General features: G+C 41.9%; 1 non-coding gene across 1 annotated transcript; it reads right to left on the bottom strand.

Annotated features, from left to right (window-relative positions):
* Positions 1-24,318: 24,318 nt before the first annotated feature.
* Positions 24,319-24,425, bottom strand: LOC112585369. The gene has a single exon (XR_003109834.1). It is a non-coding gene; the product is annotated as a U6 spliceosomal RNA (small nuclear RNA).
* Between the last annotated feature and the right edge of the window lie 2,343 nt (positions 24,426-26,768).

Below are 26,768 nucleotides of genomic sequence, written 5' to 3' on the forward strand. Positions count from 1 at the left end.
AAACCACCCTTTGACCATTCTGGTTGTTTTCTTTCAAGAGTTTTGTGAGGAGAAGTATTCCCTCTTGACACAGAGGTCATTTATTACAAAACTTTTCTCTCTGTAAGAAGATCACTGGTTACGTCCTGAAGGTATTTTTCACAGGAAGTCTTGCCATAAAGGAATTTGACCTGTGTTTGCATAGCCACTGATCAGCGTCGAGGTTGTTTGGTTTCTCTGGAGCTAGGCCACCTCAGGTGGGAAGAAAAAGGAATTGTTTCAAGTTCAGACTAAACACAAGGACTGAGAAGCCAGCAGGAGTTCCCTATGACTCCCAAGACTGAAAGGATATGTGTATGGTGGCCTTGGTATGTTCATGGTCCACAGGAACTGGTGATGGTTCAGAGGGGCTCAGAGACAGTGGGTAGGAAAGCCTAGAGAGAAGACTTGAGTTTATGGGGTTCTTTTTTGCTTTTATCGTTTTGCTTTTAAGTTAAAAGAAAAATAAATCAATTTTCGATTAAATTTTATTATTCATATCAACTGTAACAAAAACTATGTTTGGGTTTATCTTGTTGTACCCCCTCCTCTGCTGACAACACAGACACCAGAATTCTTAAGAGTGAAAGGACACTGGTTTTTGGAGATAGAGAAGTGAAGGGAGGCCAGTTCATGAGTTGGATCTGGGCCCCACTTGCACATTATTATGTCTCAGATGCACAGAGGTAGTTGTTTTTAGGGTGGTAAGATTTAGCAAATAAAAATGCAGATGGCCCGTTAAATTTTCTCTTGTTTTTGGCTGCACTGGGTCTTCGTTGCTTTCTCTAGTCACTGTGTGTGGGCTTCTCACTGTGGTGGCTTCTCTTGAGGATCACGGGTTCTAGGGCGTGGACTCAGTAGTTGTGGCACAGAGGCTTAATTGCTCCGAGGCATGTGCAATCTTCCCAAACCAGGAACTGAACCTGTGTCCCCTGAATTGGCAGGCGGATTCTTAACAACTGGATGACCAGGGAAGTCAAAGCCAGTTAAATTTGAATTTCAGATAAATAATAAATAATTTTTTCGTACAAGTATATCCCAAATGTTGCACAGCACCCTATAAATCATATCCCATTTTATCCTGTATTTTGGGCTTCCCAGTTGGCGCTAGTGATAAAGAACCTGCCTGCCAATGTAAGAGACAAAAGAGAAGCAGGTTCAAACCCTAGGTCAGGAAGATACCCTGGAGAAGAGCATGGCAACCCATTCCATTATTCTTGCCTAGAGAATGCCATGGACACAGGAGCCTGGCAGGCCCATAGGACTGCAAAGAGTCGGACATGACTGAAGCAACTTAGCACACACGCACACATCCTGTGTTTTACCTGGCAACCATACTGTATTTTCAAGTGAAAACTGTTAGGCTATGCTTGGGGATTTGCAAGGTGAATAGGACCAACAATGTGACTGCCCATGACAAAAGAAAGGAAATGAGCTGAACCATGAAAGAAGTGACAGAGAAAACTAAAACTGAGTTAGAGAGCCAAACAAAATTGGACTGTCCAATTAAATAAAAATAAATTTTTAATGCATATTACATGACAAAATAGATCAGCAGACTTGGCTTGGCAAACAAGTGAGACAAAGAGCAAATAACTGCTGCAATGAGCGTGCACTGGTTTGCAGTCTGAGAGGAGTAGGGGTGTGGCACGATGGCAGTTGCCATGCTTATTTCCAGTGAGAAATGAATGCTAATGTTGACCTGTGGTTTTAGAATTTTAAGAGGCAGGGCAAGCCTCCACTGTGATTAACTCACTCTCCATGGAGAGATCTGGCAGGAAAATCCTTTGGCCATTGTCAAACCAGAACAACAAAGCATCCAGGGATTCTTTGGGGGTCCTTTGCACTGAAGATCAGGGCCAAAGGTCAGGTACCCACAGGTCTCTCAGGGCAACAAATTCTGTCTCTACTTGCCCATTCAGGTAATTAAGGGGTCCCTAAATCTACAATTGAAGAAGGCAATGGCACCCCCACTCCAGTACTCTTGCCTGGAAAATCCCATGGACGGAGGAGCCTGGTAGGCTACAGTCCATGGGGTCACTAAGAGTCGGACACGACTGAGAGACTTCACTTTCACTTTTCACTTTCATGCATTGGAGAAGGAAATGGCAACCCACTCCAGTGTTCTTGCCTGGAGAATCCCAGGGACAGCGGAGCCTGGTGGGCTGCCGTCTATGGGGTCGCACAGAGTCGAACACGACTGAAGCGACTTAGCAGCAGCAAGGCTACAATAATTAAAGCTGTGTGCAACAGTTGCAGAAATGAGAGATGAAAGAAATCGTATTAAAAGTCTTTCTCACTTTCTGTGATGTGAGCATATGATAAAAGTAAAGCGTAAAGTGTTCACTCAATGACCATGGGACAATTGGCTCACCATTTGAACGAAAATAATTGAAATTGATTCCCTTGGTGAGGATTAACATAACTGTCTTTTACTTGGTCATCTGAAACCAGAGCAGTTTTCTTCCTCAAAACAAAAAACTCTCCCAGTGGGCATTGATTGGGTCCTGGAAGTGACTTCCAGAGGGTCCACTTTTCCCAGCATTTCTCCTAACTAGATTCAGGGCCACCTTTAGATTTGATGCTTCAAGAGCAGGGGACGGTGACTCCATGAAGTGGGCAGATTGTGGGGGTGGAGAATATAAAAGACATGTATAGAATTGACAGCCCTGACGAAAGCAATCATGAAATTCAACCTACAAACCCTTGAGACTTAAACTTGCCTTCCTAAGCCAGTATACAGCCATTGCATATTTAAATACATCAAGGGTTTCCCTGATTTCTAAATCCCTCAAAGGCTCAAGAGTGTCCCCAGCTCTGACAAATTTCTAATGAGAAAATGATATATAAACATGTTATTTTTAAAAAACAATACCTTACACCCCAGCTTTTGTTGTTTGTAAATCTGTACCCCACTATCACATGTAATCACAGACATTCAATACATAAAAGTGTATGGAGTTTGTTTCAGCAGATTAAGCTCTGTGACCCTGACAGGTTACTGCTGTTTCCTTGAATTCTGTCTCTTCTAAGATGCAAGGGATGCACCAGGGGCTATCTGAGGTTGCTTCTAACATGTGACTCTGTGATTCTATAATCACTAAAAGTGCATTGTTTGATGTTGACATTTAGACAGGGCTGCTCAATCTTTTTGTTTAAAACATTGTCATTATCATTAACATACTTGGGTAATGTTGCTGAGTCTGGGAAAACAGAACAAAAACCAAAAGTCTTAATAGGAATAGTTTTGATCTTTTTTCACTGGATTTTCTGTCTCTGGTTGGACTTTTTGGGTTTTGGAAGCAATTCAAAAAGACCAAAAGTAGAACCACAGCTCTTACATCAGTAATCAGAGGGGAAAAAACAAAACAAAAACAAAAACAAATAATCAGGAAAAAAAGAAACCAATCATTCACTTGATTCTCTTCCTTTTCCCTCTTGCACTGAGGCCATTGAACTGGTTTGCCCAGCTTTGGAGTAATTAGTAAATTTTGTATTATTTCTTATGAAGACACTAAAAGAATGGTTCCAAGACAGATTGGGGAAGACAGTACAAGACTAACTTAAGTGTAAAGAACATCCAGTGTACCAACTCTGCTATAAACAGAATAACCATTTTCAAGTGAACCATTCAAAGATTGTGAATTGGAGATGACCTATAACTACAGAAGAACATTTAGTTTACTCACACATTTTCTTGGTGGCTTAAAAAACAAGGTTTGTTTTCTTGGAGAGCATAGCACAGCTGTGACTCAGTCTTGACTCAAAGTTCCCTGACCAGTTGAAGAAGAGAAAAACAATTCAGTTCTCAGGAAAGAAAAAACAATTCAGTCTGGTTAATGAGGAGTCACCTTGAGCCAGCTTCCAGAAACGTGATAAAGCAGCTTTCCTGCCCCACAGAAAATGTCACTTTTCTTCAAAATGTCACTTGTCCTCCAGTTTGGAGGAATTGGGGGCAAGTCTCACAGTTGAGCAAAGAATGCTCTCTGTGCCTCAATTTCTGTGCCTGCTTAGCCTAAGATATGCTTTCTACCTCTCCTGCTGGCCTACCTTTATCATCAGGACTGATGTGGACTGAGCATTAGCTTGGTGACAGGCACATTACTTACCCCATGTATTCATCATAGTAATTCTAAGATACTTTTTTCATCATCTTATAGAATTGGAGAATGAGCTGTCAACAGCTTTCCCAGGGCCCACACCTAATGAGTCAAACCAGAATTTTTGTGGGCAAACTCTTGTACAAGCACTTTTAAAATGTCTGTTTTCCTTTAATCGAGGTATTATATACAAAAATATTTATCTATCTTAAGTGAGAAATTTGATCAGCTTTAATATTGATATGAAAGCTGGTAACCACCACCACTGTCTAGGTACATAGTAGTTCTCTCTCTTTAAAAAATTCCTTGTATCATCTTTACAGCTGATCCTCTCTCCTTACCCTCAGTCACTGATCACTTTCTCTCACTGTAAATAGAGGAAATAAATACCTTTTATTTAAAAAATGCAATAAAATACCTTTTATTTCCTTTTCTCATCTTACTGCCTTCCCTAGGATTTCCAATACCGTATTGAAAAAGGTTAGTGGGCTTCCCTTGTGGCTCAGCTGGTAAGGAATCTTCCTGTAATGCAGAAGACCTGGGTTTGATCCCTGGGTTGGGAAGATCCCCTGGAGAAGGGAAGGGCTACCATCTCCAGGGTATTCTGGCCTGGAGAATTCCATGGACTGTATAGTCCACAGAGTCGCAAAGAGTCGGACACAACTGAGCGACTTTCACTTCACTTCAATGACAGAGGCCCTCTTTGCCCTGTGCATGATCTTAATAAGAAGACTTCTAGTTTCTCCATTAAGTATGATATTAGCTGTAGGTTTTTTGTAGATAGTCCTGGTCAAATTGAAAACGTATGCCTCTATTCCTAGTTAACTAAGAGTTTTATCATGAATGGGTATTGGATTTGTCAAACGGTTTTTCTGCATCTATTGATTTTATAATTAGACTTTCTTCTTTAAATCTGTGTGGAAAAGGTCAGTTTTCATTCCAATCCCAAAGAGGCAATGCCAAAGAATATTCAAACTACTGCACAATTGCATTCATCTCACATGCTAGCAAGGAGAAGGCAATGGCACCCCACTCCAGTACTCTTGCATGGAAAATCCCATGGACAGAGAAGCCTGGTAGGCTGCAGTCCATGGGGTCGCGAAGAGTCCGACACAACTGAGCAACTTCACTTTCACTTTTCACTTTCATGCATTGGAGAAGGAAATGGCAACCCATTCCAGTGTTCTTGCTGGAGAATCCCAGGGATGGGGGAGCCTGGTGGGCTGCCGTCTATGGGGTCACACAGAGTCAGACACAACTGAAGTGACTTAGCAGCAGCAGCACATGCTAGCAAAGAAATGCTCAGAATTCTCCAAATCAGGGTTCACCATATGTGAACCATGAACTTTCAGATGTTCAAGCTGGATTTATAAAAGGCAGAGGAACCAGATAACAAATTGCCAACATCCTTTGGCTCATCAAAAAAGCAAGGGAATTGCAGAAAAACATCTACTTCTGCTTTATTGACTACACTGAAGCCTTTGACTATGTGGATCACAACAAACTGTGGAAAATTCTTAAAGAGATGGGAATACCAGACACACACCTTACCTGCCTCTTGAGAAATCTGTGTGTAGGTCAAGAAGCAACAGTTAGAACTGGGCATGGAACAACAGACTGGTTCCAAATTGGGAAAGGAGTATGTCAAGGTTGTATACTGTCTTATATACAATAGGCTTATATTGTATGCAGAGTACATTGTCTTATATACCCTGCTTATTTAACTTCCAAGCAGAGTAAATCATGTGAAATGCCAGGCTGTATGAAGATTGCTGGAATCAATGAAGCAATGAAACAAAGAAGATTGCTGGAATCGAGATTGCTGGGAGAAATATCAATAACCTTAGATACACAGATGACATCACCCTTATGGCAGAAAGTGAAGAACTAAAGAGTCTCTTGATGAAAGTGAAAGAGGAGGGTGAAAAAGTTGGCTTAAAACTCAATGTTTAAAAAACAAAGATCATGGCATCTGGTCCCATCACTTCATGGCAAATAGATAGGAAAACAATAGAAACAGTGAGAGATTTTATTTTTTTTGAGCTCCAAAATCACTGTAGATGGTGACTGCAGCTGTGAAATTCAAGGACATTTGCTCCTTGGAAGAAAAGCTATGACCAACCTAGACAGCATAAGAAAAAGCAGAGACATTACTTTGCCAACAAAGGTCCATCTAGTCAAAGCTATGGTTTTTCCAGTAGTCATGTATGGATGTGAGAGTTGGATCATAAACAAAGCTGAGTGCCAAAGAATTGATGCTTTTGAACTGTGGTGTTGGAGAAAACTCTTGAGAGTCCCTTGAACTGCAAGGAGATCCAACCAGTCCATCCTAAAGAAAATCAGTCCTGAATATTCATTGGAAGGACTGAAACTCCAATACTTTGGCCACCTGATGTGCAGAACTGATTCATTGGAAAAGACCCTGATTCTGGGAAAGATTGAAGGCAGGATAAGGGTACAACAGAGGATTAGATGGTTGGATGGCATAACTGACTCGATGGACATGAGTTTTAGCAAGCTCTGGGAGTTGGTGATGGACAGGGAAGCCTGGCATGTTGCAGTCCATGGGGGTTGCAAAGAGTCGGACACAACTGAGTGACTGAACTGAACTGAAGTGATAATTACATTACTTGATTTTCAAATGTTGAATCAGACTAACATATCTGGGATAAATCTCACTTGATCATGGTATATAATTCTTTTTATACATTGTTGGATTCAATTTATTTGTATTTTGTTGAGGAGTTTTGCACCTATGTTCATGACAGATAATTGGTTGGTAGTTTTCTTTCTCGTAATGTCTTTGGTTTTGATATAAGGGCAATGCTGACCTCATAAGATGGATTAGGAAGAATTCCTTTTAATAGGTTATGGAAGATATTATAGAGAGTTAGCCTAATTTGTTCACTCAATGTTTGGTGGAATTCAGCAGTGAACTCATCTGGGTCTGCTGCGTTCTGTTTTGGAAGGCACCAAAATTGATTCAGTTTCTTTAATAGACATGAAGAAGTGAAATGAAAGTTGCTCGGTCATGTCCGACTCTTAGCGACCCCATGGACTGTAGCTCACCAGGCTCCTCTGTCCATGGGATTCTCCAGGCAAGAATACTGCAGTGGGTTGCCATGCCCTCCTTCAAGGGATCTTCCCAACCCAGGGATCGAGCCCAGGGATCGAGCCCAGGGATCAAGCCCAGGTCTGTGGCATCGCAGGCAGATTCTTTACCATCTGAGCTACCAGGAAAGCCCAAGAAGTGTGCAGATGCAGATTCTTTACCGTCTGAGTCACCAGGGAAGCCTGAGAATACTGGAATGGGTAGCCTATCCCTTCTCCAGGGGAACTTCTTGACCCAGGAATCAAACCTGTTTCCTGCATTGCAGGCGGATTCTTCATCAGCTGAGCTAATAGACATAAACCTATTCAAATTGTCTATTATTTTTTTGTGTAAATTTGGCAGGTTGTGCCTTTCAAGGAATCGGTCCATTTTATCTAGGTTTTCAAATTTGTGGGTATAGAGTTGTTCATAGTATTATTATTATTAATATCTGATATTAGCAACCTGTGTTCTCTTTCTTTGATTTCTTTTTAGCTTGCCTAAAGGTTCATCAATTTTATTAATCTTTTCTGAGAACTAGCTTTTGAATTTATTGATTTTCTTGTTGATTTTCTGTTTTTTCAATTTTATTTATTTCTGCTCTAAATTTTACTATTTCTTTTCTTCTGCTTACTTTGGATTTAATTTTCTCTCTTTCTATGTTCCTGAGGAGAAAACTTAGATTCTTGATTTTAAATATTTCTTCTTTCTAATACATGCATTCACAGCTAAAAATTTTCCTTTAAGCTCTGCTCTCATTGCATCTCATGGATTTTAAGTTCTATTTTCATTTTCATTTAGTTCAAAATATGTTTTAATTTCTCTTGAGGTTCCTTCTTTGATGAATGTGCTATTTAGAAATGTACTGTTCAATCTCCATGTATTGGGGAGATTTTCCAGCTATCATTCTGTTATTGGTTTCTAGCTTAATTCCCTTGTGGTCTGACAGGAGATATTGTATGACTTCCATTCTTTTAAATTTGTTAAGGTGTATTTTACGGCCCAGAATGTGACCTATTTTGGTGAGTGTTTCATGTGAGCTTCAGAAGAATGTATATTCTGCTGTTGTTGGATAAAGCAATCTACAGATGTCCATTACATCCAGCTGATTGATGGTATTGTTGAGTTCAACTATGTACTTACTGATTTTCTGCCAGCTGTATCTGTACATTTCTGATAGAGGGGTGTTGAGTACTCCAATTACAATAATGGAGACATCTATTTTTCATTGCAGTTCTATTAGTTTTTTTTGACTCATGTAGTTTGTCACTCTGCTATTAGGCACATACACATTGAGAATTGTTATGTCTTCTTTGAAAATTGACCCCTTTATCATTATGTAATGCCCCTATTTAGCCCTAATAATCCTCCTTGCTTTGAATCCTACTTTGATTGAAATACAGGTAGTCTCACTTTATTTTTATTAGTCTTAACATGGTATATCTTTCTCCATTCATTTGCTTGTAATTTGTATGTGACTTTAAAGTGGGTTTCTTATAGACAACATATAGCTGAGTCTTGTTTTTGCCCTACTCTGACAAAATCTGTCTTTCCTTTGGGATATTTAGACTAAAGACATTAAAAGTGATTTTGGATATAGCCTTCTCTTGTGGCTCAGTTGGTAAAGAACCCACCTGCAATAGAGCAGACATGGGTTCGGCCCCTGGGTAAGGAAGGTAAGGAAATGGTAACCCATTCCAGTATTCTTGCCTGGGAAATCCAACAGACAGAGGAGCCTAGTGGGCTACAGTCCATGGGGTTGCAAGAGTTGAACACAACTTAGTGACCAGACCACCATGGATATAGTTGGATCATTATCTAACATGATTTTTACTCTTTTCTATTGGTTGCCCTTGTTCTTTGTTCCTGTTATTGTCCTTCACTCTTTTTTCTACTTTTGCAGTTTTAACTGGGCATTTTATAAGATTCCATTGTCTCTCTTTCTTGGCATCTCAGTTATACTTCTTTATAAAGTTTTTTTAGTGGTTGCTCTATAGTTTGAATATACATTTTCAAATATCCCAACTCAACTTTCAAATAACACTATATAACTTCAGGGTGAGACCAAGTCCCTGGTAATAACAGCATAATCCTAATTCCTCCCTCCATTCCTTGTGTCATTGCTGCCATTTGTTTCACTTATATATAAGCACATACAAGCACATGTACATAAACATATGTGTATGTAGGTATATATAATTGAGTACATTTTTGCTATTATTATTTTGAACAAACTGTTCAAAATATTGTTACATCAATAAAAAATAAGAAAAGTAAATACTTATATTTTACCCTCACTTATTCCTTCTCTAATGCTCTTTCTTTATGTAGGTCTAATTTTCTGACCTATATAATTTTCCTTCTCTCTAAAGAACTTCTTTTAACATTTCTTGCAAGGCAGACCTACTGGCAAAAATTCCTCAGTTTTGTTTGTTAGAAAAAAAAAAAATTTACTTCTTCACTTTTAAAGGAAAATTTTAGAGGGTACATATTTTTAGGTTGGAATTTTTCTCTCAATACTTTGAATACATCACTCCATTTTTTTCTTGCTTACATAATTTTTGAGAAGTTGCGTGTGATTCTTATCTTTGTTCTTCTATAGGTAAAGTATTTCCCATCCCCGACCCCCCACTGGCTTTTTCTTTATCTTGTAATTTTTTTCCCCTTTATCTTTGATTTTCTGTAATTTGAATATATGTCTATGTGTAGTCTTTTGGCAGTTGTCTTGCATGGTGTTCTCTGAACTTTCTGGATGTGTGGTTTGGTATCTGACATAAATTTGGGAAGTTTCTCAATCAGCTTGCAAATATTTCTTCTGTCCTTTTCTTTCTTTCTTCTCCTTCTGATGTTCTAATTACATATATATTACCTTTTACAATTGTCCAACCATTCTTGAATATTCTGTTCTGCTTTTTTCAGTCTTATTCCTCTTTGCTTTTTAGTCTTGAAGATTTCTACTGCTATATCCTCAAGCTCAGAGGTTCTTTTAGACATATCTAGCCTACTAATAAGTCCATCAAAAGCGTTCTTCATTTCAGTTACAGGGCTTTTGATTTCCAGCATTTCTTTTTGGTTCTTTTTCAAAATTTCTACCTCTCTGCTTACATTGCCCATCTGTTGTTTAATGCTCTCAACTTTATCCATTAGGAGCCCTTAACACTGTAACTATAGTTGTTTTGAATTCCTAGTCTGATCATTCTAATAGCCTTGCTATGTCTGAGTCTGTTTCTGATACTAGTTCAGTTTCCTCAGACTGAGTTTTTTGCCTTTTAATATGTTTTGTCATTTTTCCCCTTGACATCTGATATGATATACCAGTTAAAAGAAACTGCTATAAGTAGACTTTAGTCATGTGGTGGTGAAGTGTGGGGCAAGGGAAGGCAGTCTAAAGCCCTGTGATTGGTCTCAGGAGTTTCAGTGAGCCTGTGTTGCTGGATCATGAACTTCACCAGTGCTTCTCAGTCCCTCCTTCTCAGGTGGGACAGGATGGCTACGGTGGGCTGGAGTTGGGTACTTCCCTTCCTCTAGGTCACATAGGCTCCAGTAATATCCCAGCAGGTTGGACTCTGGTAAAATAGTTTCTCCAGCCTTGCTAAGAAGAACAAAATGCTCCGGTGCATTTCAAATGTTTCCTTTTCCCAACCCCCTGCAGAAAGCATGAGGGGATCTTTCACAAAAGTGTGGGACCCCTTATGATTGGGTCCCCCTGGAGTTTTGTCTCTGCTACTTGTCCACACTGAGCCTTCAGTGATTTGTCAGTAACATTTTAGCTTTTCCTACCCTAACACTGGTTCTCACACAGTTTCTGCTCCAGTAAGTTGTGATTCTCTGTATTCATCTTTCTGTTTTTCCCATTTTGGAGGCAGCAGTCCTGTGACTTCATGTCTCTTGCATATCTAAGAAGTCACATTTTCAATTTGTTCAGCTTTTCACTTGATGTCACAGTGGAGTGAGTGGCAATTTCCAAGCACCTTATATATGGAATCAGAAACTCAAAGTCCTTAACTGATTGCTCTTACTTTCATTAATCCCCTGAGCTCAATTTAGGCAGTCTCTGGACAACGGTCTCTGGCTTTAATGACTGGGGTGAGTACACCCTCTACGTGCTTTCCTGAAACTGTGTGCTTCCTCTTGCCTAACAATTCATTTACTCCTCTGTCCAATAAATGTCTACTGAATAACCAAACTCCCAAGCACTGAAAAAGCCACTATGAATTTTAAAAGTCTCCTCTCTTGAGAAGCCTAGAGCCTAGGTGGGGGAAATTAGGCAATTACCATAATTATGGTGCATGACCCGCCATTACTGGTCATCAAAAGCTTTCCAGTGGACAGGAATATAGGAGCCCTGAGGGAAATGATGAGTTAACCAGGTGGAGAGAGCATAGAGGTCATCTGTTTATACGTCTGTTTCCCTTTTTTGATTCTAAACTTTTGCAAGACAAGGTCTAGTTCTTTTTCATATTACATCTGTAGTTCCAATGCACAATAATCATTTAAAGAAGCAAATAATTGAAATTTAATAACTGGACAATGAAGCAAAGGGCATAACAGTTGGAACAATTAAAGCACTGAAGTAAACTTTATGAAGTGTTCAGGGAACTGCAAATAGTCTAGGGAGATTAGAGCATGATGTCTGTGTGGAGAGCTGGCCTAAATGAGATGGCGGCTGGTTGATGGAGGACCAGGAATGTCAGATGAAGGAGTTTGGTCCTTATTCAGCAGACAGTGAAGGGCTCAAAAAAGATGTTCAAATGATAGAAAGCAGGTCAGTTAACAGAAGCAGTCCTCTCTAAGCACCCAGTGCTTCTTGTAAGGAGTGACTATAAGCGAGTAATTCCCAAATTAGTAGTGTTCCTAAATTCCACATCTGCAGTTAAAAGTTATTTTAAAAATTACACTCTTAGCTTCACAAATAAAGAATGAGTGCTGCTAAGTCACTTCAGTCATGTAGGACTCTTTGTGACCCTATGGACCATAGCCCACCAGGCTCCTCTGTCCATGGGATTCTCCAGGCAAGAATACTGAAGTGGGTTGTATGCTCTTCTCCAGAGCATCTTCCTGACCCAGGGATAGAACCTGCATCTCTTACTTTTCCTGAATTGGCAGGTGGGTTCTTTACCACTATTGCCACCTAGAGAATGTTTGAAAGCCTTGATGCCCTGGACAAGACCCATTCTTTGGCTTGACTGATGAGGCCACACCTATTCCCCAGGATCACCTCTCCTGGGCACCAGAAAACCCACCACACCCTAACCCTGGGAGCCCTGGGGGTTCATCTGGGAGTGCCAGTCTCCAGAGGCAGAGAGAACACTCTGAAGAAGCTGAAGTTTCCTTGTCTATGAAAAGAGAGCTTCCTGGGATACTCTCTCGTTGCCAAAGAGGTAATGCAGGAGCCTGAGGAGAACAGAGCAGGAAAGGACAACACTGTTCACAGGAACATGAGTCCCAGTCGGGCCAGCTCTCCTTGGGATGTGAGGCCCCGCATCTTCAGCTGTTGAAGGCACCCCCAGTGTATCCCCTGGAATGGATTCAGCTAATGGAGTTCTACTACTGAATTAAATTTTTCATTTCCAGTATTGTGAATAATTAATTTGGGGACCTTTGTTGAAGCAAAGAATATGAAGAAGGAGATTAAAAAAGAGGAGAGGTATTCTGTTTTACTTTGACGCATGTAAGTAGTTTCTTTAATTTGGAGATTCACAGGGGCGAGAACAAGAAGGAAAGGCTAATACTATAAATTCAACCACACGCTTTGTTCAGCTTGCTCAGGGTACTAGTAGTCGGAAACATTCCATTAGAAATCTGTTTTCTCTGAAAACTCTGGAAGACCTGCGTTCCCTGGGTCCACCCTCCCACAGAAGCAGCTGTAATGGGGAGCTGAGCAGCAGTCGCCCCCCCATACAGGGCGGGGAGCCCTCCGTACCCACAGCCCCTCCGTCCTTAGGCTCCTGAGGTTTCCACCCACTTCTGTCCGTCTGTCGGCTCCTCGTTCCTAGGGTTCTGAGTCTTCTGACGCCTGTTTCACAGATTCTTTAACTCTTCTCAAACCTTCTTCTATTTCCAAGAAGAAGGTTTCTCTTGGTCTCTTTCCAAGCTCTTCACTCAAAGCAGACAAAAGTAAGTGTTAGTTAAGCTGTCATGTCTGACTCTTTGCCTCTTGTCCTCTAGTCCTGAGAATCTCATTAAATTATTTCTACAAAACACCTTAGATAGAACTCTCAGGGGGCTTGCTGGCCTTCCCATGGGTTACAAAAAAGTAAAGACAAGGTTAAGAGAAATGAGGATTTTCTCGAGATCTGCCTGCAGCCTATTTTGTAACCATAGTACACTTGGTAACTGGGCTTCCCTGGTGGCTCAGGTGGTAAAGAATCTGCCCACAATGCCAGAGACCTCAGTTTGATCCCTGGGTCAGGAAGATCCCCTGGAGAAAGGAATGGCAACTGACTCCAGTATTCTTGCCTAGAGAATCCCACGGACAGAGGAGCCTAGTGGGCTACAGTCCCTGCGGTCGCAGTCAGACATGACTGAGCGACTAACACTCTCACTTTACACTTGGTAACTAGCACCATGCCCAGCACACGCTAGGTGCTCCGGTAAGAAGCTTCAAATGAATGAACAAACTTTACTATGGTCTTAATCAGTTTCCTCACTTAACCAGATGGTCTCCAAGGTTCATTGAGCTCTACTTTCTGTGATTCTGTGAGGGCAAAGGAGAGTTTCAGGTGGCTTCATATGGCTGAATGACAGGGTGATGGGCATAGACCCTAACGTCTGCCAAATATTAATTCCAGTTGACTGGAGCCTGTAAACATTTGTTGCTTCTGTGCTAAATCTAGATATACAAGATTTATAAGATGCAGAGTCTGCCTTCCTTATGATGGCAACCTCCTGCCACTAGAGAATAAAGATATCAGTTATTGAGACAGTAAGGCTCACTGGGATGATCCCCCCAACACTTCCTCTGTCTTGCAGCCCCCTGGGCCACCACCTGTGCTCTTTCATCTTCTGCCCTCCTCTCTGGGAAGCTACTAGCAGCTCTCTAAGGCAGAGCATCACCGTCTCCTGGCCTAAGCACGTCTGCTGGTGGTTAGATGAGTGATGCCTCTGTAATTATGTGGGTTACAAATGGAGAAGCTAAAATGCTCATTCTTCCGAGAGAGGCAAGCCAAACCTCAGATTACATTAGGATCCAGATGATAAACATCAGCTCCTTTCCTGGGTGCTGACCTTGGTCAGAGGAGTGAGGAAGAAAGCAAGGGAAGGCAGTGGAGAGTTAGGTCATTGTTGGCAAGGTCAGGGAGGCTCCTGTCTCTAACTCTCAACTCCTCTTGTGAAGGTACTTATGGCATCAGCTGTACTGTTATGTAGTTTTATCTCTATATTACTACATTGTATTGAAAATGCTGGCTTTCTGGAAGAGAGGTCAAAGTTCAATCAGACAAGAGAAGTGATTGTCCCAGCCAAGCCGGCAAAGGTGGTAGCTTGCAACCATGGAGCTCTGCCCTCACTCAGTACTCTCCTCTACCACAGTTGTTATTTCTCTGCTACAAGAACTGAGGCTAGAGCAAAACAGGACCCAGGGCCACGCAGCTGCTTTTCTGATGTGCGAGCCTGCCCAGCCCCACAGCTCAGCGTCTCCCCCTCCCCCAAAGCTAAGCCATTTAGCGTCACACACAGGTCCCAGGATGCACTCTGACCTGAAGCAGGAGGGCTTCGAACTCAACTGCCAGACTCAACATGAGGTCTGATGTACTTGCTGTCCACATCGGTCTGGTCCTGGAGACAGGCATCATGGTTTTGTTCCTAGACTCTCTTCCTCCCCAACACATGATCTAGTTCTTACCATAAGCTCCTGGATATTTTTAATTAATCTGGCAACTGCCCAGAACACCCTCTCTATCACCACCACCACCCCTGCCTCCCAGATCTGAGCTGGGATCCCTTCTGGAAAGAGGAGGGATGAGCTAACATTTGCTGACGGCTTTCCTATGCCTGCATTATCCCATTTTGTCCTCACAGCACTTGTGCAAAACTAGTCCCCAAATATAGATGAAGAGCACTGAAGTCACTGAAACTTAGACACAATAAGACATTTCCCAAGGTCGCGTGGCTTCTAAATGGAGGAACAGAGGTTGAAGCACAGTCAGTTTGGCTTGAAAGCTTTATGTTCTTACCCCTCCACCCTGGAGGCTCCCAGTGACTGAAGCCCAGCTCTAAATGCAGCTGTCTGGCCTGACCTGCCAGCCCCCTCTCTGACACCCAGCAACTTGTAAGTGCTATTCACCTTAGATTTGCCACAACTCTGTCCACTTCCTGGCTTGAAGTTCCCCTCTGTGGTACCTTGACTTCATGCTGTTAACCAGCCTTTGGGGGAAAAACCAAACTCTGAAGTCACATCTGGGCTTGGCCACTTCAAAGCTTTCTCTGTGACCCTGAGCAACTTTCTAAACTACTCTGAGCCTCAGTTTCCTCATATGTAGGGTGTGATGTTAAAACTCACCTCAGAGAACAGTTGTACAGATGCGAACCTGACTGCCCTTTAAAATCCTAAATTTAAAAGCTTGTTTTGCTTGCCATGAGTCTGGACTCATTATTTTAAAATCTTTTTTTTAAAGCTGAGTTAAGAAAAAAAAAAAAAAAAAGACACTTGCAGAGGACTTCACAGATGATTTTGCTATTGAAATCACTAAATTGCATTGTAGACAAAATAGGATATAATACTGTCTTTCTGGCATTTATTAAGAATACAGCCATTAGGCAACAAAGGCAGAAGAAAATTGCAGCGTTCTGTAAGCATATCTCGTAACAATGCCTCTTTTTAGGAGGGGCCTCCATGACCACTGCTGACAATTTTCTTTAGGCTCCATCAATGTTTTTCGTTGTTTAAAGACACACATTAATTTAAAGTCTCCTCCCATTCTCTGTGCAAATTACAGCATTCAGATGAAGTGGCAGCTGCTGTAATTAAGACACAGTTAATTGCCTATCTCCTTAATTGCAATGATAGGATTTTGACAGTTCGGTAAATAAGAATTGTTTGGTTTCCTCTGGCAACTTCAGCCTTGTTTCCCATCACAAGTGCTGAGTCACTCACTTCCAGGACAAGAGCTGTGGTCCAAGGGAGCTGGAGTGGGAGAGGAATCGTAATTCACCTGCAGTTCCTTTTCTTGCTGCAGGAACCTCCCAATGGAACCACCCAGTCCATTGCCTGATAAAATCCTCCCAGAAGTTTTTTCCGCATTAATCAGTCATTAGATGAGAGCAAATGGGAAATCACAGAAACAGAAGGATGGGGTTGTGGGACAATGATTTGCTACTGCTGATGGGCACAAGAGGAAACAATGCTCTTAGATGAGAAATCAGAAGTCCAGAGTGTTTAAACACCCAAAATCAGGGTGCTACTGAGTGCCAAGCCAGGTCTTCTGACCCACTGTGCTCACAGGATGCTCAATGGAAACAGAGAAAAATGATGGTTCAAAGCCAGACCACTGGGGTCACGTGGACCTGGGTTCAAAGACTACCTTTACTGCTTGTGTAACTATTGGCGAGTTACTGACGGTTTCCAGGCCTCATTGGCTTCCACTGTAAAATGAATTTTGCATTCCTCACCTTGTATCATTGTGAGAATTAAGAAAAATAATCTTACAAAGTCCTTTACAACCTGTCAGGTTTGTGGTAAGTTCTCGACAAATGAAAGTTACAGAGCAAATATGACTCTTTTTCCAAAATCTACATAAACAAAAAATTTTTTTTGCATTTCTTTCTTTTCCATAAACTTAATTTTGACTGTGGCTATGTTCTAGGTTCCCATCTGAGGCATTTCTCTCTAGGATCTTGCCACTTTCCAATGAGACTATAGCAAGGAGCCAAAGTCCAAGTGATTGACATCAAAAACATCAGGCACAGTGTTCAAAGCCTCGTAGGAGACAAGGAGAAATATTTACACTCATCTGCCATACTCTGTGGAGCTGAAAGAAAGGAAGAGAAACAAAACAAGTTGCCACAAGAAAACAGTATAGATACTCATATCCTACCATGGTTATCGTTAGCTCTAAAAACATGACTGTAAACTTTGTGTTGTGACAACCATGTTATTGGTCAATCGTTGCTTCCTACAGGCCACACTAGACTTGGGAACTAAAAAAGGATGTTAGTCATGATAACCATTTAGCTTTTTCCCAGTGCTCTTGTGTTTGTACTCAAATTCTGCCCTTTCCTAAGTATGAAGTGAAGGAAGTATTAGTATATAATAGTTAACAGTTTTCAAAGAATGAATGAATGGAGTGAGTGGGTGAGAAAATCCTATCTAAAAATAAGATTACCTTTGAGGAAGATGTTTCTTGTCCTGCTCAGCATATATGTGGCTTTAGCTGTGATGATATGAGCTTTAAAAAGACAGAAACTTGAACTTCCCTGGTGGTCCAATGGTTAAGAATCCACCTGCCAATACAGGGGACATGGGTTAAATCCCTGGCCCAGGAAGTTTCCACATGTTGTGGGGCAACTACGCTCATGCACCACAACTACTGAGCCCATGTGCTGCCGGGAGCCAACGTGAGGAGCTCCGTCCGTGGCAAAGGTCATGAGGAGGGAGGCTCAGCATACACAAAGGCGGGTTTGAGCCTCGTGAGTCACCGTGGAAATTCTCGAGCATCTACCCCCAAAACCAGAGTCTGCCTACTTTCTGCTTTGTGCTCTCACCTACACCTCTGACTTTACGGGGGGCTGTCCCCCACTACCTCTCTCTGAAAAAAGAGTTAACTTACAGCTCCAGTTAATAATTCCTGAGTGTGATAGTGTTTCAACCTACAAACTCCTTTGGAAGTCTTCTAGCCTGCCTGAATAGGTTTTTCCTGCCACATGTGATTGTTCAGAGCCTCCCAACTGTGAGAGGCATGAGATGTTCTAAACTGTCTAAATACAGATTCCTTTGAGCAGTTAAAAGATTAGAAATTGTATTGCTGAAGGGTTTTTCACTTTTTGGGCCAATGTTTGCTGCTAAGTTTCCATATCCCTTATCTGCTGTGTCCCTGGCAGTGTATTGATTAATATAATTGGTGTAAGTAGTAGCTTTAATGTTTGTAACCTTGGACCCTTGAGTTAATTCTTTTTCTTCTTATAGCTCATCACACCTTTGCCCTGTAGGAATGCAACTTTATCTAATGCTTTTGGAGGGTGGCGCTTGGCTAATCACCTTTAGAGAAAAATAAGTTTTCTGAAGAAAGGGTCTTAAAATGTTAACAGGCCTCCAGGCCAGAAGATGATGCAAATCACCTACACTTTTGCATATGGTAAGTTTGCAGGTAGAAATCCTGGCTTACTGCATGACTCTACCCCTTCCCCCATTATCCTCTATGCATAACTTAAGGTATAAAAACTACTTTGGAAAATAAAGTGCGGGCCTTGTTCACCGAAGCTTGGTCTCCCCATGTCGTTCTTTCTCTCACCTTCTGACTGAATTATTCAGCCTCTTTTCTCCACTGAATTTCCTCACTGAGCTATCCTTATTTAACCACTCTTTGTATCTTTAATTAACATTTAAATAAGCTGTTGTTTCCTGATCATCGATGCCGTCTCCTCTTGGAAACCCCTGACTCCACCGGGGCTGGAGCCCGGCAATGTGCCCTAGAGCCCAGGCTCTGCCACAGGAGAAGCCACTGCAGTGATAAGCCTGGGCACTGCAACTAGAGAGTAGCCCCCCTTCTCTGCAACCAGAGAAAGTTCGCATGCAGCCGCAAAGATCCAGCACAGCCAAAAATAAATAAATGAATAAACAAAATTAAAAAAAAAAAAAAAAGACAGAAGACCAGTGTGCTTTCGCCTAAACAAAGTCCAAAGTCAAGGGTTGTTTGCCAGCTCCAAAATCATGAAGGAGTGAGCTGCTTCAGACTTACTATCATCCTAGATGCATGGCTTCCATCATGTGGTCCCAGGGCTGCTCAATCTTGAGGGCTTTGCACTTCCGCATGGAACAATATTGTGGGTTTGAGGTAATCTTATCTAGATTCTAAGCGGCCAGACCACCAGTGACATCTGGATGTAACTGAGTGATGCGTACGTACTTGTCACTACACAGCCCGCGACAGCGGCACACTTGAGCCCAAGACATTAGCAAAGCATTTGCTTCTTTAACTCCCTGCAGTCCATTAAAAAGAGCACTGGACTTGAGTTCAGCCATCCTCTGAGTGATTTTGTATAAGTACCAGAACAGAAACATCAGCAGTAATTAATGCCTGATGAGATGTTACCATGCATTAGGTACATGTTACACATTTTATATGCATTTCTTTATCCTCCACAAAAATCCTATGATATACATAATATGATTATTGCCACTTTTCAAACTAAAGAAAGAGATTAAGAGATGACCAATGGAACTGGTAAAGTAGCACAGTGAGAATTTGAACCTATGGCTTTGAAAGGTCAGATTTCTCACTCTAACTGTCTTTCTTCTCACAGGGAAGATATATGCCAACATCAAGCATATAGAGGCTGAGAGGCAAATAAACAGTACATAGTGACCAGGTCCCTATGAGGTCAGGTGCATGGCGGGGGCTTCCTAGAGGAAGAATGAATAATCGGCCAGGCAGACAAAGAGGGACAAGTGTTCTAGATCCAGGAGCCAACAGATGTTATGGCACAGCCTTCACTGACCACAGAGTGGCTGCTGGGCTCCAGACATGGGCTCTCCCTCAGGAAGGTGTGTGTGGGAAAAGATGTCTCATTGATTAGTGAGGAAAATACTGCTCAGCAACTCCCTGACAGACTTTATGTCCCACTGGCCAGACCATGTCACAAGACTACTGCAAGCCATGAGGAAGGACAGAGAAGTCACATTGCCTGTGGTTAGTCATGAATCATCCGCTGGGGCTGGGCCCACTGCAGCACTAACAGAGCTGAGGTTGTGTTGGCCAAGAAGGAAGCGGGGATGGGAGGCGGGGAGGCAGGCAGCCCATAGACTCGGGTCACCATTCTTCACACTGAAGTCCAGGGGGAGCTGAGAACAGCGCAGTAAGACAAGTGAGAGGAAGAACTGAAATCATTTAGTGAGATACTAGAGGTGAGAGCTGAGAGGCCAGGATTGTTAGGTGTTTAGATTTATGGCTTGGGTGACTGGGCTGTCAGTGACTAAATTAATCAGGGAGCAGATGGCTATAGCTGGAAGGCAAACTAATAAGATGCCTTGTTTTAGTCAGCCCGGACTGCCACAATAAAGCACCACAGACATGGCAGCTTTTTTTTTTTTGGTCTTTTTTAACAATTTTTTTATTTTTAATTGGAGGATAACTGCCTTACAGTTTTGTGTTGGTTTCTGCCATACATCAACATGAATCAGCCATAGGTATACATATGTCCCCTCCCTCTTGAGCCTCCCTCCCACCCCATCCTACCCCTCTAGTTTATCACAGATCTCTGAATGGAGCTCCCTGCACCATAGAGCAAATTCTCACTGGCTGTGTATTTGATACATGGTATGTTCAAGCTGGTTTTAGAAAAGGCAGAGGAACCAGAGATCAAATTGCCAACATCCGCTGGATCATAGAAAAAGCAAGAGAGTTCCAGAAAAACATCTATTTCTGCTTTATTGACTATGCCAAAGTCTTTGTGTGGATCACAATAAACTGTGGAAAATTCTGAAAGAGATGGGAATACCAGAACACCTGATCTGCCTCTTGAGAAATTTGTATGCAGGTCAGGAAGCAACAGTTAGAACTGGACATGGAACAACAGACTGGTTCCAAATAGGAAAAGGAGTTTGTCAAGGCTGTATATTGTCACCCTGATTATTTAACTTATATGCAGAGTACATCATGAGAAACGCTGGACTGGAAGAAACACAAGTTGGAATCAGGATTGCCGGGAGAAATATCAATAACCTCAGATATGCAGATGACACCACCCTTATGGCAGAAAGTGAAGAGGAACTCAAAAGCCTCTTGATGAAAGTGAAAGAGGAGAGTGAAAATTTTGGCTTAAAGCTCAATTCAGAAAACGAAGATCATGGCATCCGGTCCCACCACTTCATGGGAAATAGATGGGGAAACAGTGGAAACAGTGTCAGACTTTATTTTTGGGGGGCTCCAAAATCACTGCAGATGGTGACTGCAGCCATGAAATTAAAAGACGCTTACTCCTTGGAAGGAAAGTTATGACCAATCTAGATAGCATATTCAAAAGCAGAGACATTACTTTGCCAACAAAGGTCCGTCTAGTCGAGGCTATGGTTTTTCCTGTGGTCATGTATGGATGTGAGAGTTGGACTGTGAAGAAGGCTGAGCGCCGAAGAATTGATGCTTTTGAACTGTGGTGTTGGAGAAGACTCTTGAGTCCCTTGGACTGCAAGGAGATCCAACCAGTCCATTCTGAAGGAGATCAGCCCTGGGATTTCTTTGGAAGGAATGATGCTAAAGCTGAAACTCCAGTACTTTGGCCACCTCATGCAAAGAGTTGACTCATTGATAAAGACTCTGATGCTGGGAGGGATTGGGGGAAGGAGGAGAAGGGGACGACCGAGGATGAGATGGCGGGATGGCATCACTGACTCGATGGACATGAGTCTGAGTGAACTCCGGGAGTTTGTGATGGACAGGGAGGCCTGGTGTGCTGCGATTCATGGGGTCGCAAAGAGTCGGACACGACTGAGTGACTGATCTGATCTGATCTGAATGTACATGTTCAATGCTACACTCTCAGTTTGTCTCACCCTCTTGTTCCCTCGCTGTGTCCACAAGTCTCTCTATGTGACAGGGCAGCTAAAACAATAGAAAGTTATTTCTCACAGTTCTGGAAGCTAAAAAATCCAAGATCAAGGTGCTGGCTGATTTGTTCCTTGAGGAAAGCTCGCTTCTTGACTTGCCTTCTCACTGCGTCTTTACATGGCTTTTCCTTCATGCTCATCCAGAGTTTCTCTCTCTGTCTTCATCATCTTAAGAGGACATTATATTCATCAAATGGAAACAGTGAGGGATTTTATTTTCTTGGGCTCCAAAATCACTGCAGAGGTGACTTCAGCCATGAAATTAAAAGATGCTTGCTCCTTGGAAGAAACAAACCTAGACAGCATATTAAAAAGCAAAGACATTACTTTGCCAACAAAGATCCATATAGTCCAAGCTATGGTTTTTCCAGTAGTCATGTATGGATGTGAGAGTTGGACTATAAAGAAAGCTGAGCACTAAAGAATTGATGCTTTTGAACTGGGCTGTTGGAGAAGACTCTTAAGGGTCTCTTGGACTGCAAGGAGATTAAACCAATCAATCCTAAAGGAAATCAACTCTAAATATTCATTAGAAGGACTGATGCTAAAGCTGAAACTCCAATACTTTGGCCACCTGATGCGAAGAGTCAACTCATTAGAAAAGCCCCTGATGCTGGGAAAGATTGAAGGCAGGAGGAGAAGGGGATGACAGAGGACAAGATGGTTGGATGGCATCATGACTGAATGGACGTGAGTTTAAGCAAGCTCTGGGAGTTGGTGATGGACAGGGAAGCCTGGTGTGCTGCAGTCCATGGGATTGTGAAGAGTTGGATACAACTGAGAGACTGAACAACAAAATATTCATCAAAGGGGCCCCACTCTCAATTGAACTCTAATTACCTCTCAAGGCCCCAACCCCAAATACCACCATCCTGGGGAATACGGATTCTACAGATACATTTTTCCGGTGGCACATTCATTCAGTCTGTAGCATGCATAAAATGATTTTGTGAGTCAGGAGATATTCTATTGCTTTGGGATTCTTCACAGACTTTCCCTATCTCTTGGTCTGATGGGACAATCAAACAATTAAAGCAAGTAAAAGCATTTTTTACGTAAGCTTTGTATAACAGTAAATTGTCAGCATCAAGTAAATAGAAAGCAGCTGGAGTGGCTGCCTGATCCTATTTTCCTAGTGGCTTTGAGCAGGCTGTGTGATCCTATCCTCGGACTGATGGGCTGTGTCACTGTCATATCAATTTCAGTACCCAGTGGACCAGGAACCCCTGCTTCCGGGATCCCAAGACCCATCCTAATGCCTGCCTTCCTGAGGCTTAGTGATTCTCATCCTTCCTTCAATTTCTAAAAAATTATTTATTATTTCATTTTTGACTGCTCTGGGTCTTTGCTGCTGCCCGTAGACCTTCTCTAGCTGTGGCAAGCAGGGGCTACTCTTTGCTGCCATGGCTTCTCATTGTGGGGGCTTCTCTTGTGGAACACAGGCTCTAGATGTGAGGGCATCAGTAGATGCAGCTCATGGGTTCAGTGGTTGTGGCACAAGGGTTTGGTTGCCCTGCAGCATGTGGGCTCTTATTTCCTGGACCAGGGATTGAACCCGCATCCCCTACACTGGAAGGCAGATTCTTAGCCTCTGGACCACCAGGGAAGTTCCCCTCCCTTTCTTTTTATAGTCTACACTAATAGCCTTTCAAGAAATTAATATTTTCCATTGTTAATAGTATTTGTTTGTGTAACCTACAAGCAAAAGAACTATCCAACTTTTTGGTAGGGTCTTTTTTTTTAAATCACTTTATTGAGGTATGATTGACATACATCTTGATCAAGTCTTTAAAAGTATATAATATGCCACAATATCCCATATGTGATAGTCTTGCCAAAAATGTTTACATAAAATTTAATTATGAGGACATGGGTTTGAGTGAACTCCGGGAGTTAGTGATGGACAGGGAGGCCTGTCGTGCTGTGGTTCATGGGGTCACAAAGAGTCAGACCCGACTGAGGGACTGAACTGAACTGAACTGAATTATGAGGAAATGAGAAAATAATAGACTGTGAGACATATTATGAGACAATTAGTGTGGCCCCTTAGAGCAAATCATTATCATAAAAAGTCAACAAAATTCTGAGGGCTTCTGTTGTAGATTAGCAGAAACCAGAGACATAACAGCCAAATATGATGTGTTAACTTTGGGTTTGGGTTTTGTTTGTTCGACATTAAGTTTAAGCCAGCTTTTTACTCTCCTCTTTCACCCTCATCAAGAGGCTCTTTAGTTCCTCTTCACTTTCTACCATTAGAGTGATATTATCTGTATGTCTGAGGTTGTTGATATTTCTCCCAGAAGTCTTCTTGATTCCAGCTTGTGATTCAAGTATTGATGTGGGGAAAGGTGCAAAATATGGAACACTTCATGAATTTGCATGTCATCCTTGCACAGGGGCCAGGCTAATCTTCTCTGTTTTGTTCCAATTTTAGTATATGTGCTGCTGAAGCCAGCACTAACTTCAGGTTTTGAATTATTTATAAAAAAAAATCAGCGTTCAAAAACAATTCTGAGTCAATTTAGACTGTAAATGAGTAAATACTATAGAATTTTTAGTGTCACTTATGTGAGACAACGTACTGAAGTTAACAGCGTTGACATGAAACAGACACAGTTATTTCTCCAGAAAAGATGATTTATTCAAGATCAATGAGAGTTACATTTCTGGGTCTGCAGCCATGGGAAGCCACATAAGTCACCCCATGACAAGGGAAGGAGAATGCTTTTATAGTGGGGAAAAGAAGTTGGGAGGGCTACAAATTGTCCATGGCTTTCATTGGCTGAGTCCTTGCCAGGAAAGAAGAGGAGTTTTTCTTTTTCCTCTGCTAGGCTCTGCTACTCTAGAAGGGAGTGAGAGCTTCCCCTTCTAGTGCTTTGACTCTAACTGAGATTTTTTATTCATTCATTTTTTACAGTAGAAAATAATTTTATTTTTAGGAAACACATGCTGAAATGTTTAGTTGTGTCATGTCATCTACTTTCAAATAACTCACAAAAAAATTTACATGACTTCAATAATTATTTTAAAACTGCCCCAATTAGGTAAAAGGTATATAGATGCTAATTGTACTGTTCTTTCAACTTTATGAGTTTGCAGTTTTCTAAATAAAATCTCTGAAAAAGTGTACTATATGCAATTGTCCTAAAGGACAGATTCACGAGTCAGCGTGAAACAGGTCTATACTGCCCTGTATAATTATAACAAACATTTACAAACTAACAAGCTGCTGCCACAGGCATCATCTCCTATAAGCCTAATGTGAATGACCCTTATGTGGTAGGTTTGTTGTTTTTTTTTTTAATCCAACTTTGCAGCAAAGGTGCAGAATTGACCAGCAGAGCTGCAATTCTGGCCTGTGTTTGACTCTGGTCCTCCTAGGCTTTCCTCACTCCCTGCGGCCAATGCAGTAATGAGCACCTGGCAGGTGCTTCTTGAACATTCATGTAGGATTTACTGGAGAAAGAGAAATTTTTTAATTGTTAATTTAAAATTAGAAGTATTGTGTTAAATCGTTCTCAAGTTTTTAGATTTTTTAGTAGATTTCATGACACCAGAAACTTGAGAATAACTGTTTTAATCAGGGAAGAAACTTTTTTCTTTCTTTTCTTCTTTTAAGCTTGCTTTTCATGGAATACACTTTAGTCACTACTTCTTCCTCCCCTCCCCAGCATTGGACTGGAAACAGATGGAGGAAGCAGGAATTGTGACTCTTTAAAAGAGAGAGGTCTTTTATCTCTGAGTGGGTCTTCCACATAAAGTTTCCTGGAAAACACTCTGTGATAGAAATTTGCTTAGCGGAGATTTGGGGGTATGTTCCTGTAGAAATGGCTTCCCATGTGGCTCAGTGGTAAAGAATCCACCTGCCAATGTAGGGGATGCAGGAGATGCAGGTTCAGTCCTTGAGTGGGGATGATCCCCTGGAGGAGGAAATGGCAACCCGCTCCAGTATTCTTGCCTGGGAAATCCCATGGACAGAAGGAGCCAGGGGGCTATGGTCCATGCAGTCACAAAGAGTCGGACCCAACTGAGGACACATAAACCTGTAGCAACAGGATCTAGCAAAAGGATCAGCTGAACTGCACGTCACTTGCATCAGAGGCCTCAGCCAATGCCATCGAGAGCTCCAAAGCTAGAATGGAATTTCAGAGGCGTCCCAAATTGGAACCAGGAGACTGGGCTTCTGTATACCCATGTTAACCAGCCGCTGGAGGTGGTCTCCCTCAGAAACCACTCTTTTCAGTCATGGGAAATTCTCAGGGAAAGACTGAATACTTTCAGTTGGGACTCCAGCAGGTGGAGTCTGGGTGGGCTGCAGAGCCCTTTTACAACCTGAGCCAGGATCCAGTCCTAGATTACAGAGTGCTTTTATTTGTCTTATCTCTTTAGGCTTTCAATCTGGAAGAGTGTCTTAGCTTTTCTTTATCTTCCTTTGTCATTTTTAAAGAGTTCAAACCAGTTATTTTGTAGAAATATTTCAGCTTGTCTAAACTTTTCTTATGGTTAGAGAATTCAGGTTATATTTTTTTTACTCATAATTTCTTTCCTCTCTAAGCAGGTCCAGCACTTCCCTGCAGGTTACACTGTTACTTGGTCTAAGTATTGTCTGACAGTCAGAAGAGGAAAAGGTAGATTCTAAAGAGGGAAGATGGACTCTACATGATCTTCAAGCAAGAGAGGAACAATAACCCTTTAAAGAGATGAGTAGATCACTTCTGCAGGTCCAGAAATTCAGATAAGTCTGTTGTTAAGGTTCCCAAGTACAATGACCTCTTCTTCCTCGTCCCAAATCTTAGGTTGC

This window comes from Bubalus bubalis, chromosome 5, assembly GCF_019923935.1.
Source record: "Bubalus bubalis isolate 160015118507 breed Murrah chromosome 5, NDDB_SH_1, whole genome shotgun sequence".
Lineage (NCBI taxonomy): Eukaryota > Metazoa > Chordata > Mammalia > Artiodactyla > Bovidae > Bubalus > Bubalus bubalis.